The 15,643-nt window shown below is 37.2% G+C and overlaps 1 protein-coding gene and 1 long non-coding RNA gene across 2 annotated transcripts in view; one reads left to right on the forward strand and one right to left on the reverse strand.

The window, feature by feature from the left end:
* The window catches only part of LOC112495422, a 41,226-nt gene that overhangs the window by 25,300 nt on the left and 283 nt on the right, over positions 1 to 15,643 (reverse strand). The gene's annotated exons all lie outside the window — the stretch shown is intronic.
* LOC107274723 lies at positions 5,426 to 7,493 on the forward strand. The gene is made up of 3 exons (XR_001539519.2): positions 5,426 to 5,665; positions 5,964 to 6,145; positions 6,594 to 7,493. It is a non-coding gene; the product is annotated as an uncharacterized LOC107274723 (long non-coding RNA).

The following is a 15,643-nucleotide window of genomic DNA, read 5'->3' on the forward strand; positions in this document are numbered from 1 at the left end:
ATGTAAAAAGAAAAATGGAAAAAAAAAGAAAAATAAAGTAATAAACGAACAACAATGATGGCGGAACATATTCTCATGCTGGAATATGGAATTATTGGTCAAGAGCCTCGTAAAGAACGTTAGGACTGACGTGGCGCCAAATCATTTGGAATTGACTCATCGATTCGCTCCATTCTCGTTAGGTAGTTTTTAAATGATAATTACACTAAATAAATTTAGTCGAAAGCCGCGCGGTATGCTCAAATCGTAGAGGACAATTTATTGTAAATCCGTTTATTGTAATCACGAGTTTGCGTTCTCGATCACGTTACACGATCCACGCGAACAAGCTGTGAAGACACTCTTTTTAATGTGTACACGGGATCCTTACGTTTATACGTTAAAAATCGACGACTTAAAGAGAAACAAAGAAACAAACGAATAAATCGTTAAGTAAAGAAAAAAAAAAAGAAACACGTAAAATTGCAGATGGTGCTACGATACGATGGCGAGAAATTTCGAAAAATTAAGATATTGCGCGACAAGGATTTTAATTTTCGAAAATTTCAACGTCCTCGCGTCACGGCCCACTAAACTAACGAATATGGGAAACTTAAGTACGTGAAAGAAAAAAAAAAAAAAAGGAAAAAAAGATATTGCACATCCGAAGCACATCCGAATAAATATACAATAATGCGAAGAATTTAAAATAATTATAAAGTTAATGACGTTAGGTAAAATAAAAAATACCCGCGTTGCGCGTAAGATCAATTTTGGTATGGGCGTTAAAACTGTTGAAAAAAAAAAATAATTAAGCGAAATGCTATACTCGTCGATGCTGACTACGTAGGTAATTTCTTGAATTTGTCAATACAGCTGAATGCTACTTGGGTATCGATCGATTTTCGTAAAAGCGATCGCACGCGATCTTGGCTTTTCTCAAATTTGAAAAACAAAACATTGTTGTAAGGATTGATCTTGCGCTCAATGCCAGTCATCTGTACACTCTTTATAATTTGTATTCGAAGTTTACACAAATTTTATCCAACAAATTTACTGTATTCTTTACGAAAACTTTTATTCTACAACCTGTACACAAGAGTACCCGACGCTGGCGTCGCGGGCGTCCCGCCACGACGGCGTCGGATAAGAAATCATTGATAAAGTATATATTTTGCGCTAGACTCGTTTCATCCTCACGCGGTTGACAGCAATTGTTTCTAGGTGAAATTTGTCAGAGTCATTTTAGAAAAAAAAAGATTAACATGTTCAACTTTTTATTTTATAACGTTACAAAAAATATAACACGAATACTAAGTAAAACACTAAGTATATAAAATAATACGTTTCCTTTAACTGTTACGTTATTCGATGGTCAAGAAAAGTCAAAATTAACGTTATCCTTTTTTGCGTTTCCACCACAATCAGTGAAAAATCAAAAAATTAATTAAATTTCTTTATACCGATTATTGATAAAGCCATATAATAATCTGACAGAAAACTCCCAGAAACTTCTTCTGTCGTAAATCAGTAAGTCATGATATTAAGATGATTTGTTCCAAAAGATATTCTCCCATAATCAACTATTACGGTAATGGCTTGATTTCAAAATGTAACAAAAACATCTAAATAGCGTATGTAATTTACGATCGAAGCAAGGAACAAAAATAGCTTTTCCCCAACCTCACTCGTTAACTCGACGTACAACAAACGATTGCTGGAATGCCAAAAGAAAAATTAGACAAAAGTTGAAAAACTTGGAATTGAATACGAGGAAAACAAAAATTCTTAATCTCATGACGTACCGTTGTAAAGTACATAACAATTGTATTATTATTGAACGTTCGAACAATTAACACGGGAAATTATGATAATCACTTTTGTATTTTTACGTAAAATTTACGTGACCTATATAAATAATCTGTAAGATTTTAAATGAGAAAAACTGATAAAATAATAAAAAATATTACTGCGTAATTTTTCATACGAGTTTAGAGACTTAAAGATAAATTAACGTTACCTAAATATAATGCTAGAATGAGTGGCCTGTTGATGGTAACGCGCAATTTGTACGTGACGTATGTACATCAGAATCGGTGAGGTGTGAATTTATGATAACGCAAATAAAGAGAGAGTGTGTGTGAGAAAGAGAGAGAGAGAGAGAGAGAGAGAGAGAGAAATTAAAAAAGAAATAATAAAAAAGTTTAATGTAAAACAACGGTAAAAAGATCATACGCAAAATACAAGAAAAATATGACTCCTCTCCCGTGCCATGCATTTGACTCTACAGCGTGATTCAATCGGGAATTAAAAGATCGTTTTTATAAAAAAAAAAGAAAAACACTTCTTACGTCACTGCTGTTAAATTGAACGAATGGAATATCAATGTATTCGAGTTATATCGCTAGAAAAAAAAAAGAAAAAGAAATCGTCGACTAACGATCAAACCGAAAACACAATGCTGATTAGAGGATCATTATTATTGGTATTATTTTTTAAACGGTACCACCTACCATTTGTATATACATAAGACGAGATATGTTAAATGTATTTATTAATGTTAAATAGTGTAACAAGATATTATAGGCTGACATAGAATAGCAATTACAATGTTTTGTTCAAACCGAACACTGCTACTACACATTATAAATACGAATTTTTCAATAATTTCCAAGATTGTACGTACGAAGCAATATTTTGTTTTTCCGTAAAAATCCTTGCCTCCATTTTTCTTTACTAAAATTTCGTGTTGCAGTTCTTCTTATTCAACGTACCACGAGTCATTTAAATATACAGACTCCGGGGATTGCAATTTTGATAAGATGTAAATACCGCCTTTTTGTATTGTAAATAAGCAGCGACAATTTCATTTGTAAATTACGAAAATAATGTATCCTACGTACATTCCTGGCTCTCTTTTGCCACCAAGCGAGGCGCTTTCGCATGATAAACCTTAACTCACCTATCATAATGTTCGTTCCAAATCTTAAACACACTGTCTATCATAGAAAGCCTAGCTGTAGCAATCCAGCAAGAAATTCCTCAAGATTTGCGTGAAAAATTTGAAAAAATTCTATTCTTTGCTTGAGCAATCGCACAAAATAATAATAAAATCAAAATGGCATTTAGCGATAGAGCCAAAAAGTAGAACAGTTGGATCAATAATTTTCTTACGTAGAAAGAAAAAAAAATGTTAACTGTAACCTTGTGCAAAACCCTTGGATCCACGTACAAGCCAGTATAAGCGAATGGAGAAATCTTCCAAAAAAAAAAAAAAAAAGAAAAAGAAAAGAGGTCAAAAAATGAAATAAGATAACGCAAAGAGAAGAATAGAAAAAAGACACGCAAAGCTCGAGGAACGCTGGAGATTAATCGTTGTAGATTCTACGAAACTAAAGTCTCTGTATCCAACTCTTTCTCTAGTCTCTAGCGTATTATACCTTTGAGAAAATTTGTAGCGTCTCTTTGAAAATTAATCGAACGTACGATCCAACAACTGAATTGACTAACCGTTCAGTTAAATCCGAAAGGTTCGTTTCTATCGAGGTGTTTACGATAATGCTGCATCTAGGTACTATAGTAGGGCCTAAGTATCACCTTAAACCTAACCTAACTCTCGCCGGAGTGCACATCTTTATCTTTAAAAAATAAACTAACAATTAATAAAAGAATCCGTGTACGATCCATACTGACATATATAGATCTGCGCAGATTTATTATCTCTAAGGGCGAATCGATCGAGCGTTTTGTATTTTCACGTTCGATGAAAATCCTCCTGAATGGGCGATACGTCAAAGTCCGGATTTTCTAAGGAAACTAACAGTAAGAAAAAGTGGCGTCGCACCCACCAGAATCTACACGCCAAAAAGATTAAGACGCCATAGACGGTTAACCCTATGGAGTTTGAGGTTAGAATACGAGACTGATATGAAAATAAACGAAACGCTCAATCGAATTGCGCGATGCAGTCACAAGCACGAAATGTTCCTTCATTTTTCATTTCATTGTTTTTTTACCGCATACTCGATCCTTTTGTACTCGAATCCAGTAATTTGTGCATTGAACTCGTTTATGTCGAAATACTTATAAACAATATGCCGGACAAGTAATTCGATTGTGAGCGCACAGCAAATCACGCGTATGTCGTTATTCTGCTCAATTACTAAACAAGCAAAGTATTGCTTGAGTCCCTTGGTAAAAGGCAACAAAGACAAACACGCGTACAATCGCGTTGTGGCGATGACGCTTGTTTCCTTTCTTAGTTCGACAAATGGACTATTATCAGCCTCGCTCAAACTTTTCACTATTAATTTTAAACGATCATTGTTAAGAGTGCAAATGTTATTGATCCCCTTCAGTTGGGAACAATTGCAGTTTCGACATACAGACTCTCCATCGGCTCACTTTCCTTCAAATTTTCAAACTATCGTCTTATCGAGTATTCATCACGATAAAATCGTATCCCGCCCAAGAGTCTATAGCGATTGACTGTTTTATACGTGGAAATTATTTTATTCCTGAAATATACATAACAAGAAAAATAAAGACACGCCTTTTTATTGCACGGCCAAGATAATCGACGATATAATACGATAAGAGAGTCTCAAAGTACATTTCAATGAATTTCATGAAAATTATTAATATTCGATAACACCCGCGAGGACGAAAATATCAGAAAATTCTGTAGACACGCATAACTTTACGTCCCGAGAAGATTCATTTGGTCGTGCAATTACATCGAACGGTAATTACACATACGAGTGATATTACGGTGACCAATTCGCTGATATTGACACGAAAAACACATGGCGTATCAAACACGAAAACTTTCGCATACGAATAACCTCGTGTGTGAATTTACGCGAATTCCATGAAAATATAAGCGCACCATGACGCGCCAGATGTTTGCAAATGAAACGATATTACAGCTAATTGCTAACAGTAAGGAAGTACCGATTGTAACAAGGGAATCTGATAGGCTTAATATAAACAATGTAATTCCCATGTAATTACGCATATGAAATACAGAAACATATTAATAATATTACCGGTTAATAATAAAAAAAAAATCAAAGTGTATATTCGTAACAATTCATTTATTCTAACCCATCGTTTCCCATTGTCATTAAGAATTTTCATTGTCGTCCCCTTCGTGGATTATTCAAATTTCTACTATAACTCTTTCTATTTTCTCTTTATTTTCCTTCTCGTCCCCTTATACTCTCTTGGATGTTTCCTCTTTCTCTTTTCACGATAGTCGACATCTTCGCGACACGTGCAGACATATTGCGTTGTCGACTTGGTTATTTTGAGAACGACCAAGCGAGATCCCGAGATCAAAATATTGGCAAATGACTTTGTGCCCGGAGGTCCGTCCTATTCTTGTTACGGAGTAATTATCCTCGGAGTACCTGCCGCCGTGACGCCCACGGGGTTTATTTCAAGAACCACCACAGTCGTCGGATGGACGTTGGATCGACGCCTAATGGAATCTCAAAGATGCACTCATTTACGCGAGAGAACTTTATTGAATAAACAAGAGCTACTTCAAACTTTATTAGTTCATTTTATTCGTTTGCCAGCGGCAGTTATTCGTCCGAAGGCGAATACTGCAACGTTGTTACTACTCTGAGTAGAAGGTACCGCTCTCTGCACAAAGATGGCAGCACTGTAGCTTTTAATACACGTATGTATATATGTATATATATATTTCAAAAAATCTTCAAATAAACTAAATCGATGTCGTTACTGCACAACGCATTGGACTATCATTTAATTTAATTGAATATGACATTATTAAAATAGCAATTTTTCTTATACGGCAGTCGATAAGTCTTGACGGTCGACATGAAAGTTCGCCGAGTACTCACTCTAGTTACTGGCTATCGCTGACTCCAGCATAGGATTCAGGACTGGGTCAATATAGGTTGATTGATGAAATTAGTCCTGTACGTTTGCTACAGTTTAGACATTTTTCTCTACAGATGTCGCAGTTGGTCTTACATTGCACACTTGGTAATGAAACAGAATCATTGCCCTTGTTCAGCCGCTGACAACCGGTAAACAGTGGATTCTTAACTATTCCACCTAAGGAGGTAAACTGGTTCAGTAGCCACAAGCTAACTTTCGAAATGTTTAAAATTCCATTCACCCGATACAGAAGCAAGTACGTATGTATAAACCAACCTTATTGATCAATAAGTATCTCTCGTGTGTGACAATTGCTTATCAAAACGACCTAACCACAAGTAACAACATTCGTCACCGTGCAATTCAAAGTTAAAGCATCCTTTATGGGTACGATACGTTTATACCTAAAGCCCTCATGAAAGCCATTAAGCGATACGTTCGTTGAAAAAATGTGACACGTTTATCGTCAGTAAGCAAATGGCGATAGCGTAATCAAGGTATAATCCAAATGGGATAAAGTACTTTAGACTAACAGAACATTTTTTAAGAATGTAAAAATCTAAATTTCCACATCGATCCAAACATGTTCAATCGTTTTAATATTTCGCATGTTACTCAAAGTCTACTTCTGCATTATTTTATCGTATCAGCCACTAATCTACCGACTACTGATAAATAACTTGTATATTTCTATTCATTTATAGATTAAACATGAGACGCAACAACGGTGTACACGTCGTACGTTGATTTCTCGACAAGCTCCTTCACCACTAGTCCTCTCCAAGCTTCTAAATGCCATATGAGCAGAGTTTTCGGACAGAAACCCATTATATTTTGCGACGTTGAAATTTTAACTGTTTCTGCTTATTGATCTGACGCTAACGCAAGCTGAACAAGGCACGTTGAAGACCGTAGAAATGAATAAGGGTTCCACACAAACATCCAATTGTTTACCTAGGCATTACGGAGAAAGGTTAGGTCTCATATTCATCGCTACGATACATCGAAAGCACGTGCGACATACAGATCCAGAGTGTTATTATTATTATACACAAAGAAAAAGGACAAAGATGCGCACGTGGGGACACTATCGAACAAAACTTATTAATCCACCTTAAATGTTGACTTATTGTTATTTATAACCAATGTCAGTGGTCAAGGTCAAGCGAATCGTAAGCCAGCATGAAAAATCTTTCGTGATAATTTACCGTTAGTCAAATTTATTCTTATCAATCTCTAATCGATATCTACAATCGCACCGTCAAAAGTTACAATCGAAATATAGAATTTTTCATTAAACTGATTAAACGTCAGCAATTTCATTCGCATGACATAATACTTATGGAACGGTGTCATCATGCTCGTCTGGTATTGTACTTGTTGAGTAAGTGCTTGAAACTATCGTGCAAATAAGAAACGAGTTATTTTCTACTGTACAAGGATCTACGTAACAGATTCGCAAGATGCCAAAATTATTAATAGATAACTTTCGTCTTTCGATTTATTCATTTTATTTATAACTGTACTTAGAATTAGACAGGATTGTGTTTATAAATGTTTGGAAAACAAAAAGTTAAATAGACAAAATTATTTCTAAGTCCAAATGTGATTTTTTTTCAAGTTCAATTATTATGCGTAATGAAATATCGTTAGGATTGTTCGGGGCCGATTCTCATGTCGCAAACAAATCATCGAAGAGATCGATGCACTGTCTTGCCGCATAATAACGATATCAGTGTCCTCGTCGATCCTAGACGAGAATGCTGTAGACACGAGACATTAGCATAAGCATTAAATATAAGACAAAAGTTCGCAACGCCTTGTCATTTGTAAATCCAAGCATCGCATCGTATCTTATACGTATGTACAACGCGTACAAAAGAATCCTTTCACTTAATTGTTAGCAATTTAATGCCGCATGCTTAGCGTGGGCTGACGCGTTAAATCGTTAATCTCATATATCAATCGCTGGCTTATTACAAACGCTAATTTATGGATAAAAATGGATTCGGTTAGGTGATTACGGTTGGACATGACTTTTTTTCGGTTCTCCGAGCCCTTCGAGCGTTATGTTTGCATTTCAAAATTCCCGCCAATCAATTTTTCCTATCGCGTTCGGTCGATCGTTCGAAAACAATAGGAAACTTTCACAATTCATTTCTCAATGTCGAATCCCATTAACAAATTTATAATCGACATAGGAAAATTCCATAGATCCATAAACCCAATACTTATTTGAATACATCGGATACCTCGATAAAGTGGTTCGCGCTGTATTAAATTCTTCCGGAAGAATTTACTGTAAAGATTATTACGATGTCGCTGACTCTAATTCCGTCGATTTCAAATAGACATAGGTAGAGAGAACGAACGGATCGGGCAGCAGAGCGTTAAGAAGTCAGAGGGTAAAAAAATAGCGATGACCGAAGCGAGAGGAGACGGCAAATAAGAAAAAAAAACCAATCGTCTAATTCGGTGCTAGTTCAATAAATCAATCTCGGCACGAACTCGTCGAAAAATTTATCACCCTGCGAAGTAAATATTTACCGATTCAGTTGAACGTTGTTCGAATAGTCGAAAATCCGCAATTCGAATGCGTTTCGCGACCGTACAAACCTGACGGTACCGCGTGGTCACGAAATTCGAATGCAGAGTATTCGGGGTAGGAGACGAAAAGAAAAAAGGAAAAGTTAAAAGAAGATAAAGAAAAGAGATAAAAGAATCTCCGATAACCACAGAAACGCAATACTAGCCGCAAAAGGGAAAAATAAACAGAAGACGAAATACGTAACGATCTCAGTGGGATGAAATTGCGAGAACAGCATCCACCCCTTCTTATCGTATACTGCTTGTTCCTCTCTCATTCTCACTCACTCTCTTGCAGACGTCTCCAACTCTCTCACTCCGTTCTGACATTCTCAAGCCCTTATTCGCTTTCTATCCAGATGCTATTTCTCTCTCTCTCTCTCTCTCTCTCTCTCTCTCTCTCTCTCTCTCTCTCTCTGAACCTTTTCACTTCGCCCCCTCTTATCCTTTACTCGGTCGCTTTCACCCTCAATCTCTGTCCTCGAACGTCAGCTTGTCTCCCCAATAATCCAAGGACCGTTAGGGGTAAGAAAGGAAATCGTCTTGTCATTATTCTTTCTCTCTCGCTCTCTCGTCCGTTCACTCTGAATGTCACTCTCTCTCTCTCTCTCTCTCTCTCTCTCTTCTCTCTTACCATGCCCTATCTATACGCATCTGTCTATATGTTATATCGATTAATGCGACAACGCTACGCCAGGTATGCGCGTTCTATTTATTATACGAGCGTCAGTCGAATATGTTGCTGGCGCGAAGGACAAAGTGGAAAAGATGGTTATTTGCGTTGCAAGCACGTTAAATAAAAAAAATCCGATACTTTGAACCGCCTAAGAAAATCAGCCAAACACAGAATACCAGCAGCTGTCTCGAGATGAGAATTTCTCAAAAGCCAAAAAGCATCCGAACGGCTATAGCCGATGAATTAACGTAAAATAAAGATGATTAATATAAAATAATTATTACATAAAAAAAGTACGAAAACTCAGTCACGCTCGGCGTATCAATTTACTTAACGATTTGCCAGTGATCCGCGCGGGCCTGCGAGTCAGTCCTACTTATATTTAGTCACAATCATAATTCACGACTGCTTTAGCTTCTCGGCCCACAGCATTTCTATAGTCACGTTATATTCGACAGGAGTTTCCAGAGAGAACCAGGCCATTGACAGAGTACGGAAACGATACATAATTGGCAAAGTTAATAAGTTATGGCAATGTCACTCCCGCTGACTCCTCATTCGGCAACCTTGCGAATGACCTTATGTAGGCAGCACCAGTCGGACGGCTCATTACGCAGGTAGATAGAGACCTCTTTCGATAGATTGGCATTTTTACGTGGGACGTACAACCCAACTAAAAACTATTCCGATTATTCAATAGCCCTTCTCTTCGTCACACCTTTTTACCTTAGGATTGTCTAGCTACAGAAATTTCATTTGTCCTCGAATCACACTCCTTGCCGTCGGATGGCAAAGAGCTGGCAAAACCTGTCACCCGTCATTTACCTTTTTCACGCGTATTCTATTAACAGCCCAAGTCACGACGAACATAGTCATAGATACCACTGATAAGATATCGCCCCAAGTGGAAATCCTCGAACCCTCTTATCGGCCTGCCAAATTCTTTTTTGTTGTTGTTGTTGTATGTACGAATCGATTTTACGCCCTGAAATTTCTCCCTTAAACTTTACGTCAAAATAGCCGGCATCCTGATCGACCGCGCGAAATTCCACTCGAGGGTCCAACAACGTGTTTCTATCGAAGGAATCTAGAGAAATTGATATCTGACCGAATAGCACGGCTGCCTCGATGTGCCCTGTGAGATTGCGGTCGTCCCGAGAGTGTCTTCAGGGTTTCGCCGTGAGGTGGTTGAGAAATAAATGATCTGAAAAGAGAGATAAAAAATTCCGCCAAATCTCACGCGACGAGGTGTTACTTTTTTTTAAAGATTTTATACAGTCCCATCGATATAGCTATATGAAAGACGAATAGATAACGTGACAAAGAAATTGGCATATCTTTTATTCTACGATATTTGTTCGCGTGCGTAAATTTATCAATTTTATCGCAGTTACGTAAGTCCTTCAGTCTGAAGTGCATATCTGGGAAAATTAAGCTACGGTATCGTTCGCGGTCATATTTATGCCAGGCTACGCGAAAATATATACTGTTAACGCATCGTGTATTTTGCTGCCATTACTAATGAGATTTCTGGGCCAAATAGTAAACATAGCACATAACGCGCTCTGCCGTAACTACGTATCAAATACGGACTTACGTAAGTACCCAGCTACCGTATACCGCACCGATTACAGTACAAAACTTCAGGCGTCGAGTTTACGTAATATCGTACGAAGCTTATCGTTGACAAAGACGACAACAGATGTACGCATGAGCCAAGATGCTTTTCGTACGATCCTCTGTTCCTTTATTCCTTTGCTCAATACATTTTGCTCGCACGCGATCAGCAGGTCTTTCTTAGCCGTGACGAAAGTCGCACGACGACAACAAATTATTGGCAGACAGCGGCCCATCGTTTTTCGCGTACGAGTGCGTCTGTACGATTTCATCGCGGGGAATAAACAAAAATGCGCGTCATTCCGCAAATGGGCTATGATGATTTTGAAGGCTTCGACAGTGACGAAGAATCAACAGACGTTATTTATATCGAATCTATTAATTCATCCTGTACAAATTTATGGTATTTCTCAAAGGTTTCGTTATGCCATTTCACAGCATCCGCAACGTTTATAGAGAAAGCTCTGATATTCGTATGTATCTTATTCAGTTTGCTGATTCTAATTAGGAATACAGCTACTTCGTGTCCAAATGCCCTACGATAAAAGCTGCAAGGTAGTATTCTGTATGTACAATATATATTTATACATATACAGTCTACCTATATAGAGATATACGTTATCGTCACTTCTAATTTTAGCACAAAGGGTGCGGTTGCTCCTGTATGCGAAGGGATACACTTTACATATCCACGTGGTACGTGTATACGGAACATACCGCGGTCAAGATAACCTTTGTGGCCGCCCACTTTGCTCTGTGGATATTTCTTGCTCAACGAAATATTTTATGCGGTGCGTTCTCTGACTTTGTAAGATTTTGCATTTTTCTTTGAATTATGGGAAAGGGAGGGGTAACCGTACTGATCCTTGAAGACTGAAGCATGGAGTTCTTTTTTATTCAATACGTAAATTGGGGAATATTTAAGGGAATGAGATGGTCTGGATTTCATTGGTTCCAAGAGACATTACTACACCTTACAGAGAGTGATCCAGGGAATCTCCGGATGCTGATGGTGGGTAGATAAAAATATACTGAAGTATCCGAGGGGATGACAACCTCATCGAAGGTTAAAAGTGAATTGAGATTAATGGAGCTTACAACAATAAATTTGAATAAATCTACCAATTGGAACAGACTGGGTCAGAATTTTGAACTCTTTGTGAAGGTGGTTTTTGTAAGGGATCTCTTGGATGTCTTTTCAAGCGATGAAGTAGCTCGATAAACCTTACAGAATTATTCGATCCAGATCCTGTCAGGGTCCAGATACAGATAACACGATAGATCATGAGAGTCAAATTTTGCATGACATGGGTTGACTCGACTCTGCAATCACTGAGGCTGAACTCCTGATAAGAAGGTTTCTCACAAGTGATGTTGCTCGAGAATGCAAAAGGACTCAGCTCTCGTCAAAGTTCGATGGCGGAATGATTTAAGACTTGGATAGGGATTGAAAGAGAGAGAATGCTATTAAGTATTATTAAGCTATAGTCAAGTTTTGACATGACGTGGATTCACACTGTTATGCAATCCTTCAAATTAACAACCGATAGAAAAGTGATTCTTGGGACTGTTTCGTAGGTGGTTAATGGCGATGAAATTATCTAAGCCCTGTAATACGTAGATGCATTGAATTTATTTACTGCGTTTAGCAAGGATTTACTTACTCGAAGATTCGATCGCGAAGATGGTCGACGATCTACTGAATTACTGCATAGTCTGATTTTATCTTTAGACAGTATTAACACTAGATTTACGGACATTGGTTATCAAAGTCACCATAAATTAATAAAAAATAATATTTATGATTTCTTTAACTTCAACACTTAAATTCCACATCTCGATCATGCATCTTTAAATTACAACTGGCTAGTGCGAATTCGTAATTCGCACCTGTGCGGAGTTTAAGGGTTAAACGTGAAATTTGAAATCCGTCGAATTGACGGTTTCCGTGAATCTAGTGTTAAATGTTAAATTCGGTATAAGGGCCGAGGACTGCGAATATACAGGAAAAACAACGACTTTTAAATGAAGTGAAGGAAAGAAGTTTTTTTATAATTTTTTAATATTTTTTTTATTTTTATCGATATCTATGCTTGGATCTTCCAGTGTCAGACTGCAGAGAATCTTTGTGAATTATTGAATAATACGAAAGTTCAGCTGGCTGCTCGTCTGGCAAAGCTTCGAGGCTACGAATATCGCGAAACGTGATGGATTCTGGGTATTTTTGTATGACTTTACTCTATTTTTGTCAGATTTTACTCTATTTTTGTCAATGAGTCGACCATCTCTATTTTATCGATCTAAATGATATTGGTGATCGCCATCCATGTGAAATCGTTCGATAATATCTATTGATAACTTTCAAGTGTTTTGGGTTATCAGCTGTGATTCAAGTAATCTAAGTATAATGGATATTATTTTCTTTGATATTTTTTTTCACTATGGGTTATCAACGCATATCAGGAAAAATCGATAGAATTCGATCTCTTGAACAATTATATGGATACTAGGTATACCAGTCAGTTGGAACTGATAAGTCACCAGTATCAGGAAAGGGACTGAAGATCTGTTTGAAAGAATTTACGTTGAAGAAATCAAGAATTCAATAGTAGATTCCAATAGGGCGATTGACATTTGAATTTCAAAATATCTATTTTTAACCTGGCAATATTAACTATTTGAAAGTCAAGTAGCCTTCGTTTATCCCGCCGAGTAACGGTTACTTCACGTGTATGTTTGGTCTCGTAAAATTTGTTGAAAATTGCACTAAAGTCCAAAACAGAAATATTTTATAATGTTTCCGAAGAAGTGAGAATTAAATGATCAATTTTGTATATAGAGCACGGAGATAAGTCAAGAAACCCTAAAAAAGTTATTTTTCAAGTAAAAAAATGAATCTTATAATACAAAAAATCATGTGATTTCTATAATACGAATTTTACTCATTTTCAAATTTATTAATAAAATTCCCCAAAAATGTTTTTACACTGATTTATTTTATTTATTTTTAACTCTTGATAACGGATCTAATCATGACTCTTTGGAAAATCTTCATAGAATCGAAGTCGAAGATCATAAAAAATTTACTGAAACTTCTTTTTATAACGAAACACCAAGACGACTGATCGAAAGAATGTTCAACATCAATTTATTTGGATAGACATCGAAACGGAGAGTTTATAACCTATATTTACGATAGGGGTAGGAAAGACTGAGGACCAGGGATGGTTTTGGCGGTATTGATCTCCCAAGCCCGGGAACCCAAGCCACTTGGAACTTAAACGGCTGCCTGGAATACCCATACATTCGCTCTCGTCTCTCGCTCTCTTTCACACTCCTCCCAATACATCCATGTTTCTCCATTAAAGTTCCTTATACCCCTTACCGTGATCCCCTACGCTGAATCCAATAAGTCAGGGGATCCACGAAAAAGTTCAACTGGCGAACATAAATTTCTTTCCAATAAAAGTAAAAAAAAACTCGAACTGCTCAAAGAATTTAAACCGCATTTGTTATATTTACATACCTTCAAGCTCCTCAATCTTTTATTTCTCCACTAATGAGTCACGACGCATCAGTCTGTATATCAATATCTAACGATCCAGATACAACAATCCATAGCACTCAAAACAAGTATTTCTTGAGTAATAAATCTAATTTTCAAATCTACATTCATTTTTGCCTTCTATATTGAGTTTGATTTTTTCATCCATATAATCCATAGAAAGAACATATATCAAATTTTTAGTTTGTGTCTCAAATACTGTTCAGTTCTGACACTTGGCTTTGACGTAATCCAGAACGAGATAAAAAAGATTTTTTATCTCCGCGTCAATGGAATTACTATAGGTGAATAAACTTTGCCTTATTGAATTCATCACGTTCGTCCACCCTCAGACTCTTTTATGAAACCGAGTCTTTAAGTTTCCCAGCTTCCAAGACCAATGGCGTGGGTCCATGATCCTCAGTAAAATCCTCTCACTCTGGCAGTGTCTCCCCTTCAGGACAAGTGACTACATCGACACTGACAATCGCCGTACCCAGATACGTATGCCAGCATCCACCAACCGCAATCCCGTTACCGTACATTAACGAGCCTCGTTGCCATTTCCCAGACGACGTCATTCTCGAAACTTTAACACGCTTTAACCTACCCCCAGTGAACGAAGCCAGTTAACGTTTGCAATTCGAAATTCCCACGTTGCAAATTCCCATAACACGCAAAACCAAACCCTCCGTTATCACAGTCACGCACACGAGATTAAATCTTTAAAAAATAAGCATCACACGTATAATTTATCCGACCTCTCTTCTGAGTCTTGTATAAATAATAAAAAGTGATATTTAGTAAAAAAATAAAATAAAAGTATAAGAAAAGGAAAAAAATGTATAACGTAAAATATAATAATACGAAAGAGTATGACTGCCCGAACTCCCACAAGTTACATTATCCGTTATAGCCAACTGGCGTATTATAAATATCCGTCGCTGCAACTGTTTATTTGTAACGCGAAAGAGGCCAGCCACGTTTGAACGATGACGTCAGAAGCGTCGAAGGTGGGCTTCGTCCAGTTTTCATGTAGTTTAGGTGTTCATCGGTTACGAGGTACCAATGAATGGAGTGAACATAGTCACAGATATAAATAGCGCAACGTCAAATCACCAGCCACTCGAGTATGTTTTTATAAAGATTTCGAGTATGCTCCAACTTCAATACTTCTAGACTTTGGCTTCTCGTAGACTTCGGCTACGTACATACATTTAATAATTCTAGAACCTATAGAGGCGACTGTCCACTCTAATTTGTAACCGTGTCTACAATAGTCATTGACTGTACTATAGAAGCTCTCGATCTATTTTCGATGTTTCCTATAC

This window comes from Cephus cinctus, unplaced genomic scaffold, assembly GCF_000341935.2.
Source record: "Cephus cinctus unplaced genomic scaffold, Ccin1 Ccin1_scaffold0101, whole genome shotgun sequence".
NCBI lineage: Eukaryota > Metazoa > Arthropoda > Insecta > Hymenoptera > Cephidae > Cephus > Cephus cinctus.